We start from the raw sequence: 25,087 nt of genomic DNA, 5'->3' as shown, positions 1-25,087 counted from the left end.
CAGGTTGTCTCAGAATTAACCCACTCCCCACCACAAAGCAAGCCATGCTCCCACGGAGAGTCTGGGGGTAGCCTTGGGGCTCCCTTCTCTCTGTGGCTGAGCCCTGGGGCCTGAAGACTTATGCCACCCTTGTGACTGAAGTGAAAACACTCTCTGCAGAGGTTAATTCATGCAATAATCCAGGTGAGGTTCCTTCTGGAGAACGATGGCCCTAAACCCAAGGACAGGGTCCTTATAAGACACAGAAGAGGAGACACATGGACACAGAGGAGAAGCCACGTGGAGACACAGGCAGAGATGGGAGGGAGGCAGCCACCAGCCCAGGGACGGATGCCCGGAGCCCCCAGAAGCTGGAAGAGGTGGGAAGGACCCTCCCTTGGAGACTGTGAAGGGAGCTCAGCCCTGGGACCCCTTGACCTCACACGTGTGGTTTCCAGGACTCGGGGATGATAGATTCCAATTATTTTAATATGTCCAGCTTATGGTCATTTGTAGCAGCTGGTTGCGCTTCCCAGGTGGCTCTAGAGGTGAAGAACCTATGTGCCAATGCAGGAGAGAAAAGAGATGTGGGTTTGATCCCTGGGTCTGAAAGATCCCCTGGAGGAGGGCATGGCAACCCACTCCAGTGTTGCTGCCTGGAGAATCCCATGGACAGAGGAGCCTGGTAGGCTGCATGGGGTCGCAAAGAGTCAGACACGACTGAAGTGACTTAGCACAGACACACCCCCCCCCCCCAGAGACCACCACAGTGGTATTATTTAAGACATGCAAGATTTTGAGTCTTTGGGGGGTGGAGAGAAATCGGGGTTCTGGACACCCTGGGCCAGGAGACCCAGAGGACAGAGACAGAGCTGGCAGCAGAGGGTTTGTTCTCGGGGGGCTGCGTCCTTGGCCAGGAGCCTGCACACCTCTGTATGGCCCAGCCATGTTGAGCTGGGTTCTCGAGCGTCTCAAGGAGCGCAGGGCTTGCTTTCAGTTACAGGATCAGCGTTGCCAGGACAGAAACCGTCATGAGGAACTCACGCTGAGGGGCTTTCGAATCTGAAACCACGGTGAGCCAAGTGCAGGTTACTGATTTGGTACCATTTGTCAGTTTCGCTTTTTGTTTTTGCTTGCGGACAACCATCTCCAGGGTCTCGTCGGTTTTGTATGCAGCCAGCCACGTTCTGCTTGCCAGGATCATACAGGTGACACAGGGACCCTATTTCCATGTCACACATCCCATCTGTTCCCTGGGCTCTGGGCTCTTGGTTGGTGGGCAGCAGGGACCCAGCAGGAGACTCAAAAGCCCTGGGGCAGTTGACACTCTCAAGGACAGAGTCTGTCTGATTCTTTTTTAATGTCAGTGAAATCCACATAGCATTCAATGAATCATTTCAAAATTCACAGTGTTGTGTAACTGTCGTCTTTACCGAGGTTTCGAACGTCTCCATCCCCCCACAAAGACACACCACCCAATAAGTCATCCCCCTTCCCCCAGGCCACTGCCACCACAAACCCACTTCCCCCTCTGTGGATCTGCCTGTTCTGGACGTTTCCTACAGGTGGAATCACACACTGTGCGTCCTGATGTGTCTGCTTGTCTCACTGAGCAGTGTGTGTTCAGGGTCCGGCCACACTGCAGCCTGTGTCAGAGCCTCACTCCTTTTCATGGCTGCGTAATATTCCACTGAGTGGATGGACCCCGTGCTGTTTATCCATCATCCATCCATCCATCTATCCTTTAATTCACCTACTTATCCATCACCCACATAACCATCCATCCATCCACCCACCCACCCGCCCATCATCCATCCACCCACCCTCCCATCCATCATCCATTCATCCTCCATCCATCCACTCATCCATCCATCATCATCCATCCTTCATCCACTTATCAATCATCCATCCGATCCATCCACCCACCCATCCATCCAACCATCCATCATCCATCCATCATCCACTTATCAATCATCCATCCTTTATCCATCCACCCACCAATCCACCCATCCATCCATCCACCCATCCCTCATCCATTTATCAACCATCCATCCATGCATGGACACCAGTTGTTTCCAGCTTTGGGCTGTTGTAACTCATGCCACTTGAACAATGCAGACTCATCTCCTCCTGGGTCCCACTTAGTGGGACCAAGAGCCCTTTCTGATCCCCTTGACTCTCTTAGCACTCATACACTGAGACCTCACAGCCTGGCCTCGTGCCAGGGCTATGGGGAACTGAAACCTTCCCCCTGAGCCTCCTGTACCCATGACCTTGTTTTTCCTCTTGAGGTTTTGTCAGTGCCAGCCTCTCAAGAGAAACCGCCAGACCTGATGGAGAGCGCTGATAGGTGAGCTGAAGGGTGTGTCCCTTCCTCTTCCCGTGTGTTCACCTGATTCTCCGTACCAAGTGGTCCACCCAGGGCTGCACAGGAACCCGGAGGCCGTGGTACAGGGACCCGCCTTTCTGAGAGGCCAGTTGTGGTTCCTGCAAAACTAGCGGCTGGCTTCATTGCCTCTTGGGGCCCACTTTGCTCTGAAAGCTGTGATGGAAACCAAAGTGCAGGCTCAGGACCATGACCTAGACCATTCAGCCACTTATCCATCAACCCATCCATCCATTCATCCAAACATCCATCTACTCATCCATCCATCCATCATCCATCCATCACCATCATCCATTCTTCATCCATCATCCATCCATCCATCATCCATCCATCACCCATCATCCATTCTTCATCCATCGTCCATTCTTCATCCATCATCCATCATCCATCCAAACATCCATCTACTCATCCATCCATCCTCTCATCAATTCATCCATCCATCTATCATCCATCCATCATCTATCATCCATCCATCATCCATCATCCATCATCCATCTTCCACCCATCATCCATCCATGCATGCATGCATCCATCCATCATCCATCCATCCATCATCCATCATCCATCCACCCATCCACCCATCATCCATCTGTCATCCACCATCATCCATCCATCCATTCATCCATCATCCATCCATCATCCATCTACTCATCCATCCATCCTCTCATCAATTCATCCATCCATCCATCATCCATCCATCATCCACCATCCATCCATCATCCATCATCCATCTTCCACCCATCATCGATCCATCCATCATCCATTCATCCATCCATCCATCATCCATCCATCATCCATCATCCATCCAAACATCCATCATCCATCCATCCATCCATCATCCATCCATACATCCATCATCCATCCATACATCTATCATCCATCCATCCATCATCCATCTGTCATCCACCATCACCCATCCATCCATTCATCCATCATCCATCCATAATCCATCCATCCATTCATCCGTCATCCACTATCATCCATCCATCCATTCATCCATCATCCATCCATCATCCATCCATCCATCATCCATCTATCCATCGTTCATGCATCCATCCATCCACCCATGGGTCTGGTCTCCGTGGGGAGGAAGAGGAAATGTGGGCAACTGGATTTCCCCTCCACAGGCTCACCCCAGATGTCATCAGCATCCACCCAGGGGTGTGGCCTGACCCTGCTCAGTAGCAGATCAGGCTTCTCTTACCTTCTACTTTCACATTTGCTAGAGCCGGGACCCCTGAGAGCCAGGATGGAGAGTAGACCCCCCAGCTGCTGGAAAGACACCAAGTGGACAAATTTTGCCGTTTGCATGAGAGTGGAGCTGGGTTGGCTGCCAGATTGCCATCTTGTCATCCGAAAGTGCTTTTCAACAACTAAATAATCTCATACCACGTGGAGAATGGACGTGTCCCTCCCCACTGTAACTGGGCAGGTGCCTACGAGGCCTTCCCAGGACAGACCTGCCCTGCAGTGTCCCCAGCCTGCCTTCTAGTTTGTAGCAAAGCTTTGACCCCAGGCCTCCCTGAGTTCCAAAGAATACATTCAATCAGAGAACCAAGAAAACACAGGAACAAAGAAAAGCAATCAAGCAAGACAAAATAAAAATCGACATGCTTCCCCGGTGGCTCAGATGGTAAAGAATCTGCCTTCAACGCAGAAGATCGAGGTTCAGTCCCTGGGTCCAGAACATCCCTTGGAGAAGGGAATGGCAACCCACTCCAGTATTCTGGCCTGGAGAATCCCATGGACAGAGGAGCCTGGTGGGCTAAAGTCCATGGAGTCACAAAGAGTTGGACATGACTAGATACATAGATAGAAAGAAGAAGTTAGTTGCTAAGTCATGTCCAACTCTTTGAGATCCAGTGGAGTGTAACCCACCAGGCTCCTCTGTCCATGGGATTCTCCAGGCCAGAATACTGAAGAGGGTTGCCATGCCCTCCTCTAGGGGATCTTCCCAACAGGGATCAAACCCAGGTCTCCCGCATTGCAGGTGGATTCTTTACCGTCTGAGCCACCAGGGAAGCACATAGAAGTACTTACATCCTCCATACCCCATAAGTAGACGGATGACCCCGGGTTTTCCCAAACTGCGGTTGCACATTCGCTCATTCAGCACCCCTGTGACTTCCCAGAAGACGGCCGCCCAGAATCAGCACCCTCATCCCCTCTCCCGCATGACCCTGGGCCCCAGGGCTGGACTTTGGCTCTCGGAGGGTCTTTTCCCGGCAGCTGCCTCCTTCTGATCACAGCGCACCTGCTGTGAAGTCCCCTTCCTCACCTCTTCACGTGGGCCACGCCAACCGGCCCAGCTCCCCCTCTGCTCTGGAGTGCCCCATCGACCGAGCGGCCGGGGGTCTGGGGCAGGGGTGGGTGGGTCGGGGTGAGGGTGGGGCATGAATCCGGGTCGGTCCAGATGGAAGAGGGAAGGGGTTTCCTGGGAGTCCCCAGGGGCGTGGGTCACCTGCGCAGGTCACCTTCTGGCTGCAGAACCAAAAGAGGTCGCCAGGCACTCAGGTTCGCCTGCAAGAGGAAGTCTCTTGGCTTAGCACAGTTTTGTTTTTTTTTTTTTTTTTTAATAAAAATCGTCAGGCGTTGTTCGGTCTAGGATTCACTGCAGGTCAGTGCCGGCGGCACCGTAGGGCCGGCGACCTCCCCTCCTGGTCTGCAGGGTCTGGTGTGCGTCTGCAAGCTGCAGACCTTCTCGGAGAGGCTGCGTGTCCCCGAAGCAGTCTCTGCGAGGGCCGGCACGAGCCACCACGAGGTCCCAGCCGTGGGCCGCACCCCGCTCCCCGCCCCTGCACCCCGCCCCCGGGGCAGGGCGCGCGCTGATAGGAGGGGACCCCGGCGGGCTTGGACGCCAGGAGACTGCATTCCGTCAGACGGTTATACAGGAAATTTCAAAACGGGTTTCTTCTGCACCGACCCTGGGTCTCCTCGGAGGCCGCCCGGAGCCGGCGAGGGGATACCTTTCGAGGCTCTGAATCCGGCGAGGGTGCAAGCCCGCGCGCAATGTGCGCGCCCGACAGGGCGGCGATGCTGGAGTCCGCGCCACGCCCTGACACCCACCCCGGGCTCCTTCGGGGGCGGCGGGACGGCGGCTTCCTGACGCCAGGCTCGGTCTGACGCACGGCTGCCGCGCGTTCGGATCCAGCCCTGGGCTGCGTCTGCACCGCGGACGCGCATCGGCCTTTCCAGGTGCGTCCAGTTTCCGATTTTACGCGCGTTGTGTGGAACCCGGGGCGCCGCCCGGGAAGGGACTTACGGGGGTGAGAGCCTGGGAAGGAGGGCTGCGTGCGTCCTCCTCTCTCGGGGGTGGGGGGCGTGGACAAGACAGGAAAAGCTTCAGACAGACAGGGCCTTGGTGCGCGCTCAGTCAGTGGTGTCCGACTCTCTGCGACCCCACGGACAGCAGCCCGCCAGGCCCCTCCTGTCCATGGAGATTCTCCAGGCAAGAATAGGAGTGGATTGCCATGCCTGTCTCCAGGGGATCTTCCCGACCCAGGGATCGAACCCGGGTCTGCTGCGGCTCCTGCATTGCAGGTGCGACCGCTTGGCGGGGAGATGCTTTGAACACAGTCTACTGGTGCAAACTTCAGGAAAACTCACCTGCGAAGAGCAGATGAGCGCTGAAGGTGGCCAGGCACGACTAGGGGACGGAGACAGGGCCGGATGGGGTGGGGGTGGGGGCCTCCTGGGTCGGGGAGGGTTCCAGCCACTGGGGGGCCCCCGTGAGCCCTGAGATCACCTCACTGGCCCCGATTCACCCAGAAACTGCGAATCCAGACTGTAGCCCACCTGGCTCCGCTGTCCACGGAATCTCCTAGGCAGGAATACTGGAGTGGGTTGCTGTTTCCTTCTCCAGGCAAATCTTTCCCACCTGGGGATCGAACCCCGCAGTCTCTTGTGTCTCCTGCCTTGGCAGGCAGGTTCTTTCCTTGGAAAGCTGTATTTTATAAACCACCCCCAGTTTGGAGAGCAGTGAAGCCCCACGTGCACACTGGTCTCCGCCCTGGGAATTCCTGGCGGTGCAAACCGGGAGTCTGTGCGCTTAGGGTCACGCCTGGCGAGGAGGCATTAACGCAGCGTAATGGTTCTGATTCCAAACCAAGGAGGTTTTTTTTTTTTTTTTTCCCCTCCCCTTCTTCTTCTCTGCTCTCTGTTAGGTTGTCGTGTGTCTTCTGCGTGGGGGTCAGAAGGGGCCCCCCTACCCCGCTCCCGGGGCAGGAGCGCAGAGGAACCGGGGCCGGGCGGGGCCCGCGCGCTCCGTCAGCCCCTTTAGAAGTGCGGTGAGTGGTTGGGTTGGAATGGGCACCTGGGCCGAACGTGAGCGCGGACTTTCCTTTTTAAAACACCTCCAGGAGCTGAAAGAATCGCAGTTTCGTTTTCGGGAGCGGTGGGGGGGCGGCGGTGAGGGGGAGCCTTGCGTTGCCATGGCCAGGGTTCGCGGCTGGAGGGGGTGCACCCCCTGTATGTGGTCCCCGCATCCTGGAGACCCCTGCTCGCTCTAGGAGGAGGAACCGGGCCGTGGGACGAGTCTGGAGGCTGGGCCGACCCTCCAGACATCAGCCTTGGTTTCTGAAACATCCCCACTCAGCTGAACCGACACAGGCGGGCGAAGGGGCAATACCACCCCTGAGAGGTCACCTGGGACCCCCTCCAAACCTATTGAGGCCTGTGTTCTCATCTTAGGGATGAAGGTGGGAAGGCCGGGAGTGATGGGTTAGTAACAGGGATTGGGGGGGTGGGCCGTTGGGGGTTCCCCAGGGTGCCCCTCCTCGCTGGCCCAGCCTCTCTGTCCCTCCCTCCATGGGTGTGTCCACCACCTGGGCTCCTGCCCAAGGGCCCTTTCCTGTCTGGGAGGAGTCAGGAGTGGACAAGACACCGGGAATCCCATGCCCCTCTGGTACCTTATCCTGGTCCCTGACTGTGGGAAATTGTCCAGGCCCCCCATCTGCTCCCCCAGGAGATGACCCATGCCCACCACAGACCCTCCTCAGGGCCAACACCACATCTCAGGGAGCCTTGACCCAGCAGATGAGCACACACATGGCCTGCAGGGTGGTGTCCCCTGGAACGTCCCCTGGGGTCAGCGCTGGGAGCCCCCGGGGAGAGTCCTGCAGCCGTGTCCACCACCCACTCCTGGCTGGACAGACGGACATGTGGATGCAGGGTCTGCCTTCTCTTAGGGAAAGCCATGCTTTGACAGGCAACTGGTGACCGGGTTTGCTTTTGAGCCTGGCAGGGAACTCAGGGCTTTGCTGGTGGCTCCACAGTAAAGGTTCTGCCTGCCATTGCAGGAGACACAGGAGATGTGGGTTCGATCCCTGGGTCTGGAAGATGAGTAGATGCTAGGCAGATAGACAAGCAGATTGCAAATAAATTAGATAGATGATTCATAGATGGTAGACAGATTGACAACTGAGAGTTGGATAGACAGACAAGGAGGTGAATTTTTTGATTTGTAGACAGATACAGAGATAATAAATGACAGAGATAGATGCATAGATGATAGACTGACAGACAGAGGGATTAAAAAAAAAATAGTAGATGAATCTGCCTACCAATGCATGAGACTTGGATGCAATCTCTGGGTCAGGAAGATCCCCTGGAGGAGGGAATGGCAACCCACTCCAGTATGCTTGCCTGGAGAATTCCAAAGACAGAGCAGCCTGGGGGGCTACATACAGTCCATGGGGTCACCAAGAGTCAGACATGATCAAAGTGACTTAGCATTCATGTACACATAGATAGGTAAACATATATAGCACACACATAAAGAAAAATATAGATAAATGATGGATGATAGATGGATAAATAGATGATAGTTTGGGTGACTGATGGAGGATAGATGGATAGATAGAAGACAGAGAGAGGTATAAATGATAGGTAAGTATGGAGACAGATAGATGGAGGGATAGAGAGATAGATGGATGGATGGATTGATAGATGGATAGATGTACAGATAGATAGATGGATAGATGGATGGATGGATGGATGGATAGATGGATGGATGGTTGGATGGATAGATGGATAGATGGATGGATGGATGAATGGATGGATGGCTGGCTGGCTAGATCAATGGATAGATGGATAGAAGGATGGATGGATGGATAGATGGATGGATGGATAGAGGATGGATGTGTGGACGGATAGATGGCTGGATGGATAGATGTACGGATAGATGGATAGATGACGGATAGATGGATAGGTGTACAGATAGATGGATAGATGGATGGATAGATGGATAGATATAGATGATAGGATGTAGGAATGGAGATGTATATAGAGAGAGTGATGAAAGAGGTAGGTACAGAGATCCTGAGATAGACGGCTCTTGTGGTTAGACAGGGTTTCTCTACTCACACCACTGATACTGGCCTTTTAGATGGGATAATTCTTGGCCCTGCTCTGCACTGTAGGCTATTAAACAGTATCTCTGGTCTTCACCGACCAGAGGCCTCTAGCATCCCCAGAGATCGTCACCTGCAAAATTGTCCCCAGACATCAGCAAAGCCTCCTCTGGGGGGCAGAATCACCGCCCCCCCCCCCGCCCCAGTTCATGACCACCAGGGAAAGGACAAGGAAATGGTGGAGGGACGAGTGCAGCCATGGGGCTCGAGGAGAAGGCCACCTCACATCTCCCTACCCCCCCCCCCGCCCGCCCCAGGTCTCAGGGTGGCAACCCACCGCTTCAGAGCCTGCTGGGCCACTTTCTGCCATGTCTCAAGCTTAGCCACATGCTCCTGTTTCTGTAATACAATAATGAAATGGGAGAAGACCCTGTGCTGTGCTGAGATCACAGGTACAGGATACACGAGCACGCTTTGGGCGGGGCAATGTGTTACTGAAAGAGGGTGTGGAATCTGGCTGCTGGCTGTTTAAAAGCCAATAGACGGGCCAGGCTGGTGGAAAGGAAAGTTTGCTTTATTTCAGATGCTGGCAACTGGCTGGGGGTGGGGGGTGGGGGGTGGCGGAGAGTGGTGGACATCTGTCCAGAGGCCGACTACCCACCCCCACCACCACCACCCCCGCTCCAACAAGCAAGGGGTGAGAGCTTTTATAGACAGAAGGAGGGAGCACTATATGCTGAAACAGAACAGTCATCCTGAACAGTCACCTTCACATCGGACATCAGTGATCTCACCAGCGTCATCTTGGTTGTTTAAGCTACAGTTCGTCTTCAGTTCCAGGGATGCACTTGTTTCCATTTCTTTGTGGCCAACTCTCGGGACAGTGGCAGCTCACGTCCTCGGTACAATCTGGTCATCATGTAGTTATCTTCTCTACCTGATGTTCTAGTATCTATAAGACAGCTCACAGGATATGGCTCAGAATATAGAGTCCTTGAGAAAGAGGTAAAGGTCCCTGTCTATGTTTAATGACTCAGTTCAGTTTAGTCGCACACTCATGTTCAACTCTTTGCGACCCCATGGACTGCAGCACGCCAGGCCTCCTTGTCCTTCACCAACTCCCGGAGCTTACTCAAACCCATATCCATCAAGTCGATGATGCCATCCAACCATCTCATCCTCTGTCGTCGCCTTCTCCTCCTGCCTTCAGTCTTTCCCAGCATCAGGGTCTTTTCCAATGAGTCTCAGTTCTTCGAATCCAGTGGTCAAAGTATTGGAGTTTCAGCTTCAGCATCAGTTCTTCCGATGAACACTCAGGACTGATCTACTTTAGGATGGACTGGTTGGATCTCCTTGCAGTCCAAGGGACTCTTGAGAGTCTTCTCCAACACCACGGTTCCAAAGTGTCAATTCTTCGGGGCTCAGCTTTCTCCAGCTTAAAGACTACATTATTATTATTTAGTCTCCTTTGACTATTTTCCTTTGTTTCTGCATCTCCTACTTCTCTGATTAAAAGGCAGGCAGATGACATGGGGGTGGTGGGCAATGACCATAGCATCCTGCTCCGTTCCAAATGGACCAAGATTTAGACCCCATTGTCCACACAAACCAGTCCATCCCAAAGGAAATCACTCCTGAATATTCACTGGAAGGACTGATACTGAAGCTGAAACTCCAGTCCTTTGGCCACCTGATGCAAAGAACTGGCTCATTGGAAAAGACCCTGATGCGGGGAAAGATGGAAGGTGGGAGGAGAAGGGGGCGACAGAGGATGAGATGGTTGGATGGCATCACCGACTCAATCGACATGAGTTTGAGTAAACTCAGGGAGTTGGTGATGGACAGGGAGGCCTGGTGTGCTGCAGTCCACGGGGTCGCAAAGAGTCAGACACGACTGAGTGACTGAACTGAACTGAACTTAACTGTCCATACAAAGAGCCCCAGCATGCGCCCTTTGCATCTTCGCCATACCATGGGATTACCCACTCAAGAATGAACCAAGCATGGGCTCCAACAAGTGGCATTGTTACTGAAAAAACGGGAAGTGTAGGAAGCGTCTTTTGTAATATCCTGTGCTATAAAGGGAACGGAGGGAGTGGGCGGATTAGGAGACGCGCATCCCAGCCTCCCGGCCAGTCACCGCCATGGGCCAGGCCCGTCAGCCAGGGTTGCGGGCTCCTCCGAGTTACCCTGCAGCTGGAGGCATGGGTCTCCAAGTGTTTATCTCACAGGCACCTGAGCAGTCGGAGCAGGGCTGGACCAGCAGGCCGGCAGGTGGATGGAGTAGAAGCAGAGACAACTCCTCAGTCACAGCCACCGAGAATGAATGGGCGGGAAGCATGTGTGGGCTGCGGCCTTGTAAACGAGGGGCCAGAATCAGTCAGCGTGGGCTCAGCTGACGTTTGTTGGATGATGGATGGATGGGTGGATGGATGGATGGATGGACGGATGGATGGGCAGATATGTAGGTGGATAAATGGACGGATGGATAGTTGGGTGGACGAGCAGATGGGTAAATGGATGGATGGATGAATGGATGGGTGGGTGGGTGAGTGGATGGATGAATGGATGGATGGATGATAGATGGATGGGTGGGTTATGGATGGATGGATGATGGATGGATAGATGAATAGGTGGATGGATGGATAGATGGATGGGTGGATGGATGGATAGATGGATGGGTGGGTGATGGATGGATGGGTGGATGATGGATGGATAGATGAATAGGTGGATGGTTGGGTGAGTGAATGGATAGATGGGTGGATGGATGGATGAATGGATGGATGGGTGGGTAGATGGATGGATGGATGGTTGGGTGAGTGACTGGATGGATGGGTGGATGGATGGATACTTTGTTGGATTGATGGATGGATGAGTGGGTGAATTGTGATGGATAGACGAATGAATGAATGTATGGACAGCAAAACAAAAGAGGAGGCTGGTTCCCAGTCAGTTCCTTTGAATTAGCTTCCTGGGACAGTCATAACAAATGACCACATACTGAGTGGATTAAAACACCATAATTTTTTCCTCTGACATTTTGTAGGCCAGAACTCCACAGTCAAAGTTTCTACAGAGCGGTGCTCCCTCTTATGGCTCCAAGGGAGGGTCCTTCCTGCCTCTTCCAGTTTCTCGGGGCTCCAGGTGTTCCTGGGCTTGTGGTCGCCTCCCTCCAGCCTCTGCTTCCATCTTTGCACAGACGTCTTCTGTCTGTGTGTTTCTGCATCAATCTGTGCGTCTTCTGTTTTCACAAGGACACCGGTCACACTGGCTTAGGATCCACCCTAATGGGCTAACGTTAACTTATATCTTAATCACATCTTCATAGACTGTCTTTCCACATAAGGCCACATTCGCAGGCACCAGGGTTGAATACATCTTAATAAATTCTCCTTGAAGTCTTGCTGTCTTCATCCTAGTCAGAGGGAGAGAGAAGGTGCTCTGGAGAAGTCGCGACCTGGGACCTTGCCCAAATGCCCCCACTCTGAGCCCCTCACTTGCTCACGGAACCCTGCTGCAAAGCACAAGAACAAGTTCCATAAGAACAGTATCGCCTAAAAGGGTCGTTTTAAAGACTGAGGAAGATCCACCTGTCTGTTCAACACTGGTGGCAAGCAAGTCCTTGATTGATTTCATGCTCGGGGGTTCATCCCGCATCTTGCAGGATTCCCTGTAGGCTGTCATTGTAGGTGTTCAGGTGGATTCCTGGAACCGTCATGATGTCCCTCTGAGAATGTTGTTGACATCCCTTTACACATGGGGAGACTGAGGCAGCAAGTGACTCTGTTACCTTCTCAAAGTCATCCAGCCAGCTGATGGTCTACACTGCCTTATTATTACGGTGATGATGATAATGGTGATGGTGGTGGTGATAATGATGGGTGGTGGTGATGATGGTGATTGATTGATGGTGATGATGGTGTGGTGATAATAATGGTGATGGTGGTGGTGATAATGATGGTGATTGATTGATGGTGATTGATTGATGGTGATGATGGTGGTGGTGATAATGATGGTGATTGATTGATGGTGATGGTGGTGGTGGTGATAATGATGGTGATTGATTGATGGTGATTGATGGTGATAATGATGGTGATTGATTGATGGTGATGATGGTGGTGGTGATAATGATGGTGATTGATTGATGGTGATTGATTGATGGTGATAATGTTGGTGATTGATTTATGGTGATGATGGTGGTGGTGATAATAATGGTGGTGGTGATAATGGTGGTGATTGATGGTGGTGGTGGTGACGCTAATAATAATGGTGATGGTGGTGGTGATGGTGGTGGCGATAATGATGGTGATTGATGGTGATGATAAGGACTGCTCCGTGCACGGGGAATCTGAACCCTCTCTCTGACGGCTGTTCTTGATGCTAAAATACGAGCCCACGTGGAGATGGTGGAAGTGTTCTAGAACTAGGCAGGAGCGGAGCTGGCAGCATGCGGTGAATGCCCTGAACGCCAGTGGAGCCCATGCTTTCAAACCGTGAGCTGTACCTCCGTTTTAAAAAGAGAGAGGAAAGAGGCAGCTGCCGGCCGCCACACCCCCACGCTTGACTTCCTCATCCCGGGCTATAAACACTGTCTGCCCGAGCTTTTGCTGAGCCTGGCCGGCTCCTGCAGGTTCTGAGTCACGCTCACAGGAAGCCAATGGCGCGGGTGTTGCTGAGGTCCCCCCACCACAAGCTGCCTGTCCCCGCCACGGGTGGCCGATTTCCTTTCCAAGCTCAGCTCCCTTCTAAATAAACACCGCCATCGCCATTTCTAAACAGCCATGCAAATGATGGACGGCCAGGTCTGGGCACCAGAGCGGGACCGGGGCTGCTGGCTTTGTACAGCCTCCCTCCCGTCTGTGGCTTTCTTTTAAAATTAGTATTCCTTTATTTATTTGCTGCACTAGGTCTTAATTGTAGCATATGGGAACTTTCCCTGAAACACGAGGGCTCTAGTTCCCCAGCCAAGGATTGCACCCAGGCCCCCTGCAGTGGGAGCATGGAGTCTTAGCCACAGAACCACCAGGGGAGTCCCCCTGGTTCAGACCACGAGGTGCCTTACAACCGGGCTGATCTGTGAAAACATAACTCTTTGTCCACGTTTTTTGTCCTTGTTTAGTCACTCTGCCGTGTCCGACTCTTTTGCGACCCCATGGACTGTAGCCGGCAAGGCTCCTCTGTCAATGGGATTCTCCAGGCAAGAATCCTGGAGTGGGTTGCCATTTCCTCCTCCACTGTCCACGTTGATTAAAATGGACCATGCAAGAGAGAGGATGGGGAACCAGACAGGATACCAGGGACCTGAGAGGCTTATAGAGACAGGAGTGAAGTGTAGGGCTCAGGAAGCTTACTGAAGAGCAGAGAAGATAGATGGACATGGACGAATAGAAAGATGGATAGGTGGATGGATGAATGGGTGAAGAGAGATGGTGGATGGATGGATAGATACATACATGATGGATGGACAGATAGACAAATGGATGAAAAGACAGATGGGTAGGTGCATGGATAGATTACAGATAGATGATAGGTGGATATAGATACTAGATGATACTTAGATGGATGAATGATGCTCAATGATAGATGATAATGGATGGGTGGATGATAGACAGATGATGATAGATAGATATGGATGGATAGGAAGACGGATAGATGGATGGATGATGGTTAAATGATAGATCATAATAGATGGATGGATGGATGGATGGATGGATGGGAGATAGATGATAGGTCTTTAGATACTTAGATGATTCCTAGATGGATGAGTGATGGTTAAATGATACATGTTAGCAGGTAGATGGATGGGTGAATGGATGGGAGATAGATGATAGGTCTTCAGATACTTAGATGATTCCTACACGGATGAGTGACAGGTAGATGATCAGTGATGATGGATACATGCATAAGTCGATGAAGTCTCTTGAGCTAGGTCAGGATGTCTCAGACTCACCACTATTGACACCTGGGGATGCACGACTCTCTGATGTGGTGAGTCCCGCACCCCACGGCATCCCTGGTCTCCACCTACCACGTGCCAGGACACCCTTCTGGAGGTGATGACAACCAGAAACAGCTACACACACCGCTGAGTGTCCCCAGTGGGCGGGGGCGGCCTGATCACCCACGGTAGAAAGCCCTTGACCGCCGCAGGGTCCAGTTTAAATAGCTGCAGCTGGTGGACAGACCGCCCATGGTTTTGAGGGACGCTGATACTCGAGACAGCGGCCAGAACATCAGTGTTAGCTGGCTGGCGTCCAGCGCAGTGTGACCAAGGGCCGCCCTTGACTCTTGGCCCAAAGCTGCTTCTGCGTGTCCAGCTGGGGCTCCGTCGTGAGGATGGATCTGTAGACAGGCCCCAATCCTCTGGGAAGCTGTGAAGGCCAGAGGGGAAGACCACAGGGCCACCCGTAGCATCACGGAGTGGGCCATCACGGTCTGGCCTCACCGTGAGAAGGTGTGTGCGTCTGTCTGGTGAGGCCACTGGGAGTCTGCTTCTTCCCACAGATTGAGATACACCCCTAGCTGTGTGTCTGACCATGGCCACCCCGTGACCTAATGACTAAACCTCAATTTCCTCTTCCATCAAATGAGAAAAACACCACTTTCTCATCACAATGATGCTGCACTTAAAAAAAAAAGAGAGCTTCTATAAATATAAAACTACATAGGCGAGAGGTGTCCACCAGCAAAACGGGTCTAACTGGCTCTTGAGAGGGTGTCCTTATCTCTCCCGAGCCTCAGTCTAGAAATCCATTCAATGGGTATATCAGCAGTCCTTGGTCTTTAACGTTAAACTGGCTCTGTGACTCCATCACGGGACGTGGGGTAAATTAAGGACACGTTGGTTGTGGGCTCAGTGATGATTTTCTGGTCTTGAGGATTGGTGGGCTCCCAACATTGCCCCATTGGGTCTCTAGATTAGAGACAAAATATCCTGGGACTTCTCAGTCTCCGTGATCACAGGAGTTGTTTCCTTATAATATATACGCTATTGGCCCTGATTCTCTGGAGAACGCTAATGTGCTGTGGTGTGCTCAGTCACTTGGTCATCTTCGACTCTGTGCAACCCCATGGACTGTAGCCCTCCAGGCTCCTCTGTCCATGGGATTCTCCACGTGAGAATACTGGAGTGGGTGGGTTGCCATGCCCTCCTCCAAGGGATCTTCCTGACCCAGGGATAGAACCCTGCATTGGCAGGTGGATTCTTTACCAGGGAAGCCCCAAAGCTAACACAAGTATTAAAAGGATGGATGATTAGATAGATAGATCCATATTTATTTATAGATGATAGATAGATAGATCATGAATGGTTGGATGGGGAAGAATAGAAACACAAGATAGATGATAGATACATGATAGATGGATGTATATACTTATCTATGGATTAACTAGATACATAGATACATACAGATGATTAAGGAAAAGGCTTATGAGTGTGGAAGATCAGTCGTGCCCAACTCTTTGAGACCCCACGGACTGCAGCATGCCAGACTTCGCTCTCCTTCACCATCTCCCAGAGTTTGTTCAAACTCATGTTCATGGTAGATCGTGATAAGTCCCAGTTCTGCTGGGTAGACCAGTAGTCTGGAGGCCCACGGAAATGATGATTTTGTAGGTTGCATCTGAAGTCTGTCTGGAGGCAGAATACCATCTTCCTTGGAGGACCTCCGTTTCTTTTCTCCAAAAGCTTTCAGCTGATTAGACGAGGCCCACCCATGTTATGACAGGTCATCTGTTTTGCTCAGAGTTCAATGCTTTAAATGTGAATCACAGCTTTAAAAAAAAAAAACATCTGCACAGCAACATCTAGACAGGTAACTGACCACATATACGGATATTGTATAGAGAAGGAAATGGCGACCCACTCCAGTGTTCTTGCCTGGAGAATCCCACGGACAGAGGAGCCTGGCAGGCTACAGTCTATGGGGTCGCAAAGAGTCAGACATGACTGAGCGCACACGCACACACACGCACACACACGGATACTGTAGACAAAATTCACTGTACTGGTTTGATAGCAGCTCGCCTGGACTACGTCAGGTCCCCGAGGCCTGACTTAAGGCTGACCCTGCCTCTCATGGCCTGGCCTGGCTCCCAAGGACCCGATCAGCTCCCTCAAGTCTCCGCTGTGCCCTACATCGGGCCCCCGGACCTGATCACACCCCTTGGTTTCTGTGACCAGCCCCTTAGTCCTCACACTTGGGGCCCCGGGGGTCTCGGCCACTCCCCCAACCCTCCCTGTATCCACTCCTGTGGGTGTCGACACTCGCAAGGCGTATCCACTGTCCCAGGGAACCACGTGTGTCCAGAGAATGGAAGCAGCCAGGACTCCATCGTGACGCTCCTGAGTCCCTGGGATGCGGTGATATGCCTCAGCTTCTAGTCACCATGGCAACCACGGAGCAGGGAATCTCTCAAGAGTCCTTGGGGATCTGGGGTGGGCAGGAACCGCCCCCCTACCCCTTCATCCAACAGACCTCTTGCCTTGCCAAGAGCGTGAGCCTGTTTCTCCTCCCTGGATGGCAAACCTCCAGGCTCATCCTACAGGGGCTAAGAGCATGAGAGAACATGTTTTCTTCTCTCGTACGAGTCTTTGTGTGGAGGTGTTTTTTTTTTTTTCCTTTCTTTATCCTCCCCAAATTAAAAAAAAAAAGAAAATGACATATTTGTTTATTTGTGGCTGTGCTGGGTGTTCATTTGCTGTGCGTGGGCTTTCTCTAGTTGCAGCAGGAAGGGGCTTCTCTCTGGTTATGGTGCAGGCTTCTCATCACGGGGGCTTTTCTTGTTGCAAAGCCCAGGCTCTAGAACACGGGATCAGTAGCTTCGGTGCACGGGCTTAGCCGCCCCAGACAGGGGATTGAACCCGTGTCCCCTGCACTGGCAGGCAGAGTCTTCACCACCAGCCCACCAGGGAAGTCCAGTCCCCTCGACTTTTATTGAGACCTAAGTGATCAGAACACTGTGTTGAGTGCAAAGTCTGCGGCATGGCAGTGTGGCTACCACGTGGAGCAGGATTTAAGAAGGAAAAACAAAGATGCTTTGGTTAGTATCGATCAGCATATATTTCTGTTACGAAGTTTAGAAATGCACCCTAACTCTCTCAGTCATGTCCGACTCTTTGTGACCCCATGGACTGTAGCCCTGCCAGGCTCCTCTGTCCATGGGGATTTCTCCAGGCAGATATACTGTCGTGGGTTGCTGTTTCCTCCTGCAGGGGATCTTTCCAACCCAGGGATCAAATTCAGGTCTCCTGCATTGCAGGCAGATGCTTTCCCGTCTGAACCACTTATTTTTTTCCCCCTAATCTAAGCGAGCAGATTCTGAATGCTGTGGTCAGAGCCCAAGTGGAGACATCTTTTGTTATGTCTTCGGAGATTCAGCAGATGTATCAGGACAGACAGAGTCAATTTTTTTTTTTGATTCCCCACCACAGTGGGAAACCCAGGGTCCTTGGTCGTCAGTGCCCCGAGGTGTTACGTGATGTTTGTCATGCCCTTCACGGAAAGATAAACATCTGCTTCCTACGATCTTATCACCTTCTCAAGCATCAGCCCCTGGTCTCCTCTTGTCACCCAGGAAACCCAGCCCTTCTCCACCCAGGGGCCCTGCCTCTGGGTTGCTGGAGATGGGGCCTCAGATTTGAAGTGTGCAGAGCACAAGTGTTCAGTGGCTTGTAGCCCACAGCGCAGCTGAATGGTCAGAGCACAGAGAAAGTTCTCGTGTTCATTCACTCGGCGGGAAAGCAGCAGAATGACCTGATGCCTAGTCCGTCACGCATCTTGCCGACCGGGGAACGCCAAAATACTGCTGACTTAGACGTGGGACCGTTAGGGGCTGAAATGGGCACCTCGGAAGTTCAGCTGGGGAACGTCATCACCCCCAAGACCTCAAAATATGACCCCCCCTCTTTTTTTTTTTTTTTGGAAATAAGGTCCTTACAGAGGACAGTCTTTTAAGATCCTTTTTGCAGCAGAGTCCTCTGGGGTGTGGTCCCTAATCCAGGGATCCTCCAGGCAGCTGAGTGGTAAAGAAGCCGCCTGCCCATGCAGGAGATGGGGGTTCAAGCCCCGGGTCGGGAAGATCCCCTGGAGGAGGACATGGCAACCCACTCCAGTATTCTTGCCTGGAGAATTCCATGGAAAGAGGAGCCAGGGGGGCTACAGTCCACGGGGTTGCAGAAGAGTTGGACATGACCGAGCAGCTGAGAATGCATGTATGCACCACAAGGGTCAGAGACCATGAAAACCAGTACACGGAGTGTCATTCACCCCAGATTTCCTTAGCTACGTCCGGACACGGCAGACATAATGATAATGTCCACGCAGTTCCCAAACGGAGCATCTCCTGGGCCTCCAGCAAACCTCACACATTTCAAAGGATGAGACGCATTCGGGACACACAGTCTGACCCTCATGGAATTAGGCTGCAAGCCAGCAACTAAAACAGGTCCAACGATCCTTCAAGGGCTGGACGATTCCAAATAACCCGAGGGTGAGAGAAGGAATCGTGAGAGAAACAGAGGAGATTTTTCACGAATGACACGGTGAGCAAAATAAGCTGAGGTTGCGTGCTCAGTGGTGTCTGACTCTTTGCAACCCTGTGGACTGTAGCCCCGCCGGCCTCCTCTGCCCATGGCATTCTCCAGGCAAGAATACCGGAGTGGGTTGCCATGTCCTCCTCCGTGGGGTCTTTCCGAACCAGGGCTCGAACCCCCGTCTCCTGCATGGGCAGGCGGGTTCTTTACTGACTGAGCCATCAGGGAAACCCGTGACAATCTCTAAGTCTGCCCATGGTGCTGCCAATGGCATAATTTCATTCTTTTTCATGGCTGAGTAATATTCCACTCTGAATGTGTAGCACTCTGCAACTACTCCTGTGTCAATGAACATTTAGGTTGCTTCCATGTCTTGACTGTTTTGTAAACTCATTCATATTATTTTTTTAAGTTCTACATACATACAAAAATAATGTATTTGTCTTTCTCTGAATCATTTCACTTAGCACAAGAGGGGTGGTGTCCTTGAGTCTTTTCGTGGGGACGGAATAGATGTAGCATCATATTTACCATCTGAGCTGCCAGGGAAGCCCCCTACGACTCAGATTTCCTTGTGAAAAATGCCCGCAAAGTCACGCTTCCTCATTTTAATGTTTTTAACATTTCAACACGCAGTTACAATGCCATAGGAATGAACAGTGAAGCAGGAAATGGCAATGCACTCCAGTATTCTTGTTTGAGCTGAGCAGATACAAACCGTTATGTACATGATGGGTCATTAACAATGTCCTACTCTATAGCGTGGGGACTATATTCAATACCCTGTCATAAACCACAGTGGAAAAGCATATGAACAAGAATGTATCCATGTGTATCAATGAGTCACTTTGTTGCACAACAGAAATTAACACAACATTGTAAATCAAGTATACTTCAAAAAATAAGTAAATAAAGAATAAATAATAAGGATAATAATATAAATAATATAATAATAAATAATAAAGAAATTAATAGAAACTTAACTGACATACGAGCTGCATATGTGTGTGTGTGTGTGTGTGTGACTCAGTCGTGTCCGACTCTTTCGTGACCCTGTGGACTGTAGCCTGCCAGGCTCCTCTGTCCATGGGATTCTCCAGGCAAGAATATTGGAGTGGGTTGCCATTTCCTCCTCCAGGGGATCTTCCCAACCCAGGGATGGAACCCAGGTCTCTTGTGTCTCCTGCATTGGCACATGGGTTCTTTACCACTGAGTCTCCTGGGAAGCCAGGTACAGGGTTTTATAAACCTTTAGCTGTGCAAATCTTCCTTTTCATTAAATGCACTGGAAGATCTGTACCGGGATTCACCTCCTCCAGGGAATAAATAACATCCAATACATTGTTTTAAACAAAGGACATCAACCCTGAATATTCTCTGGAAGGACTGATGTTGAAGCTGAAGTTCCAATGTTTTGGCCACCTCGTGCGAAGAGCTGACTCACTGGAAAAGACTCTGGTGCTGGGAGGGATCGGGGGCAGGAGGAGAAGGGGACGACAGAGGATGAGATGGCTGGATGGCATCACCGACTCGATGGACGTGAGTTTGAGTGAAGTCCGGGAGTTGGTGATGGACAGGGAGGCCTGGCGTGCTGTGGTCCACGGGGTCGCAAAGAGTCAGACACGACTGGGCGACTGAACAGCAACAAAACTACTGTGTATGAGGGCTGCACGATATATTTATGCTGCTCTGATCAGTTTTCACCCGAGGACCACTCACTCGGAGGAAAGCTTTTAGCACGTCGGCCCTGTGCTGCTACAGGAAGTAAAAACCATCTCGACGTGTCGATGCTAACACCTGTTTTTTGTCGTCTTGAGTTGGACGAGGTGATAAAAAATGTGCCAAGGTAGATTTGGACGACGTTAAATTTAGACTCTGCAAAAATGATCAAAATGAAAGACAAGTTCGCAGAGAGCAAGCAGTAAAGTGAACTTTAAGAAAAAGATTTAAAGGAAAAAGGACAGGAATATTGCGACATTTTTCCCATCGTTTTTTGAAAGTTTTTTTTTTTATGGACCATTTTTAAAAGCTTTATTGAATTTGTTCCAGTCTTGCTTTTGTTTTAATGTTTTGGGTTTTTTTGGCCGAAAGTCACGTGGGATCCGAGCTCCCAGGCCGGGGGATGGAATCTGTATCACCTCGGAAGGCGAGGTCTGAACCGCTGGACACCGGGGACATCCCTCCGCAGTCTTTATACATACAGCTTCTCCACGGGCTGTTTCGATGAATCATGGAGCGTATTTCACCAGAAAGAGTTAGCCCGCCCTGAAAACCCTCACAAAGGTCAACCAGCAGTTGTACCTTTAAATGGCGTGTGGTTCACGGCGTGTCGGGAAAGCACATGCCTCCTTTGAAACTTAACGTGTTAGCTGTCAACCTTGAAAGTCTTTTGTCGTGCACAGAGAAAGTTATCATTGCTCGTGTCCCCTGCGGGCTGCTACAAAGGACCATGAACTGGGTCAGGGAGGAGGGAAGGGAGCTTAAAACCACAGGCATCCGTCAAACTCATCTTCGCAGAGGCAGAGGGACGGGGCGGGCTGGGGAGGGGGCCTGGGATGTGTCCGCAGGAGCATAAAGAAATCCACTCTGTTCTCAGCGTGCTCCTGGGGGTCTCTTTCCACCCACCGCACACCTGGAAAGCGATTTGTTTTCCCAAGTCCGGAAGCGAAAGACGGACAGAAACTCAGAGACACGGGAAACCCTGCAGGTCCCGGCCAGTCACGGTGCCGATGGCTCACAGGCCTGACACTTCGTGCTTGTTGGGAGTCATCTCCCGACACAGACAGAGCTGGGCCCAGGCCCGGACACCCGGGGATGGTCTCACACCCTGGCACGCTGTTCTGTGGTCACCGGAGAAGGTCAAGGTTAGAAAAGTCCCTGCCTTGGATTTTCTTGGACTTTCCCCACACACGGGACGTGGATTTCATCTCTGGTCGTGGCAGGAGCAGAAGGGGACGACAGAGGATGAGATGGTTGGATGGCATCACCGACTCCATTGAGTAAACTCCGGCAGTTGGTCATGGACACGGAAGCCTGGAGTGCTGCAGACCATGGGGTCACAAAGAGTCAGACACGACCAAGCACCTAACAGTCTTGCCTCTGCACCACTTAGAAGGACCCTGAGGTGACTGCAGGCGACCTGGGCTACCCGTGGTCATCTCCCAGCCCAGGGCAGCCCCAACGAGATGGGTTAGGTAGCCACGTGGAGTCTCCATGCTCTGCATAGGACACCAAAAGCTCACACCAGAATCAGTGTAGAAATTTTCTTTTTTCCCCTCTACCCAATCTAAGAAGCTTTTTTATATTTTAGCTTGATGATTTTTTTTATCTTATGTGATTTGATTTTGCTTCAGATTCTTTTACATTACACATTATTACAAGACACTGAATGTAATTCCTTGGGCAGGAACTCAGTGTTTATCTGCTTTATATGTGGTGGCTGCTGCTGCTGCTAAGTCGCTTCGGTCGTGTCTGACTCTGTGCGACCCCACAGACCGCAGCCCACCAGGCTCCCCAGTCCCTGGGATTCTCCAGGCAAGAACACTGGAGTGGGTTGCCATTTCCTTCTCCAATGCATGCAAGTGAAAAGTGAAAGTGAAGTCGCTCAGTCGTGTCCGACTCTTAGCAACCTCATGGACTGCAGCCTACCAGGCTCCTCCGTCCATGAGATTTTCCAGGCAAGAGTACTGGAGTGGGTTGCCACTGCGTCCGTCTGCTAATCCCAAACTCCTGATTTATTCCCCCTCTTGGCTTTCCTGGTGGCTCAGTGGTAAAGAATATGCCTGCCAGTGCAGGAGACATGCATTTGATCCGTGGGTCAGGAAGATCCCCTGGAGGAGGCCATGGCACCCCACTCCAGTATTCTTGCCTGGAAATCCCATGGAGAGAGGAGCCTGGAGGGCTACCGTCCACGGGGTCACAAAGAGTCAGACACGAGCGAGCGACTAACACTTTTGCTTTCTTTCACTTCAGCTACTTAACAACAACACCAAATGCATATTTTACCTTATTGAAAATATTTTTCGTGTTACTTTATCTCACTTTATTTTGTTTTTAAGTGCGATGTTTAAGAACAGATTTCTTAGTGCGTAATACAAAACCGTTCTCAGTGGGCACAATGGCTCAGGCAGGTCGGACCGCCTGTGAGTGTGATCACACAGGATCCGTGTTTTTGTGAGTTTCTCTCACTGGGCATCACGTCCTGAGGGTTCCTCTCTGTTGCTGCCTGTGTCACAGTGTCCTTCCTTTTTCACGGTTGTATAATATTCCACGGTACAGATGGCCCTCACTCTGTGTAAATCTATTCCTCAAACAATTAAAAATAGAGCTACCGTATGATCTAGCCATCCCAGGTCTGGATCTATGTTGTTGTCATCGTTCAGTCGCTACGTTGCATCCGACTCTTTGTGACCCCATGAACTGCAGCACGCCAGGCCTCCCTGTCCATCACCAACGGCCAGAGTCCATCCAAACCCATGTCCATCGAGTCGGTGATGCCATCCAACCATCTCATCCTCTGTCCTCCTCTTCTCCTCCTGCCCCCAATCCCTCCCAGAATCAGGGTCTTTTCAAATGAGTCAGTTCTTCGCATCAAGTAGCCAAAGGATTGGAGTTTCAGCTTCAGCATCAGTCCTTCCAATGAACACCCAGGACTGATCTCCTTCAGAATGAACTGGTTGGATCTCCTTGCAGTCCAAGGGACTCTCAAGAGTCTTCTCCAACACCACAGTTCAAAAGCATCAATTCTTTGGCACTCAGCTTTCTTCGTATGATTTCCTAAATAGTTCCTAATTAGCAGCTTTTCCAAAACAAACTAATATTAAATATATTCCAACGAAACCTCATTTCAAGTTACTACAGTTTCTCATCATCAACTAGCAAGTTTTAGGAAGTGATTCCTGAATCTGTTTCGGTGAGACTTACTTTGTTTTACCCTTGTTTTTAAAAGAGGTACTATGAAAATGCGTAAAATCCCCTCTGGTGACCTGATCCAGTGCCACCGGCTCCCCCCCTACCCTGTCCCCCTGCAGGGACCCCACCGTGAAAAAGAGGAAGCTTTTCCATCGCGGAGGGTTCTGCCCCCGGGCAGAGTTTCGTAACGTTTGCGCATTTAATTAAAGCGTTCAGCTGACAGATTACCGTTAAAAGGAGGCCCACTGTGTCCCCAGAAGGTTGCGGACCCTGTCGGTTGAAGGGCTGGTGGGCGGACGGGCGGTAGGGTCCCCAGAAGACGCAGGAAAGCTGTCCTTCGGCCCCATTTCTGTGATCTGGCGTCTGTGATCTGGCATCTGTGATCTGGGCTTTCCCCCTCTGAAGGGGGCCGGGAGGGTCTCCCCACCGCCCGGCTCAAGTCTGCTCACCTAGGACGGCCACCCTCCTTGCAGCCACGTGAGTCACGGGACCCGGGATGGGGCGGGGGGACCACGAAGGGGACAGTGTCCCCCACGGAGGCCCCGGGAGGCTTGGGGACACAAAGTGTCCATTTTAACAATGTTTGTTAATGGGGTTCCCAGGGGGCGCTACTGGTAAAGAACCCGGCTGCCAACGCAGGAGATATAAGAGACGCTGGGGCGATCCCTGGGTCGGGAATATGCCCTGGAGGAGGGCATGGCAACCCATTCCAGTATTCTTGCCTGGTGGGCTACGGGCCATGGGGTCGCAAAGACTCAGGCACAACCGATTTTGTGCCGAGAGGGCTCACATCACATCAGCTCTTCTCAAGACTGTGTGAGTGTAACGCGGGCACCCCAGAGCCATAAGGGTTACTCATGGGGTTTGCAGAGAGAGGACAAAGGATGTGAACGGGTTATGAGATGGGGGCTCTAATGATGCCTAAGG

At 51.6% G+C, this 25,087-nt stretch overlaps 1 protein-coding gene across 5 annotated transcripts in view; it reads left to right on the top strand.

Annotated features, from left to right (window-relative positions):
• The first annotated feature begins 5,204 nt into the window (after window positions 1-5,204).
• The window catches only part of LOC101908107 (P2Y purinoceptor 8), a 45,391-nt gene continuing 25,508 nt past the window's right edge, over window positions 5,205-25,087 (top strand). For 2 of the 5 annotated variants that reach the window (XM_024990310.2, XM_024990302.2), the window contains exon 1: window positions 5,206-5,560. The gene's annotated coding sequence lies outside the window, so the exon portion shown is untranslated. Of the gene's footprint in view, window positions 5,561-20,729; window positions 24,638-25,087 lie in introns of those variants that run through there. The other 3 variants (XM_024990312.2, XM_024990304.2, XM_024990306.2) reach the window with 2 other exon arrangements.

This window comes from Bos taurus, chromosome 3, assembly GCF_002263795.3.
Source record: "Bos taurus isolate L1 Dominette 01449 registration number 42190680 breed Hereford chromosome 3, ARS-UCD2.0, whole genome shotgun sequence".
Lineage (NCBI taxonomy): Eukaryota > Metazoa > Chordata > Mammalia > Artiodactyla > Bovidae > Bos > Bos taurus.
The sequence above is the reverse complement of the archived record's forward strand: the minus strand, read 5'-3'. Positions and strand labels throughout refer to the sequence as shown.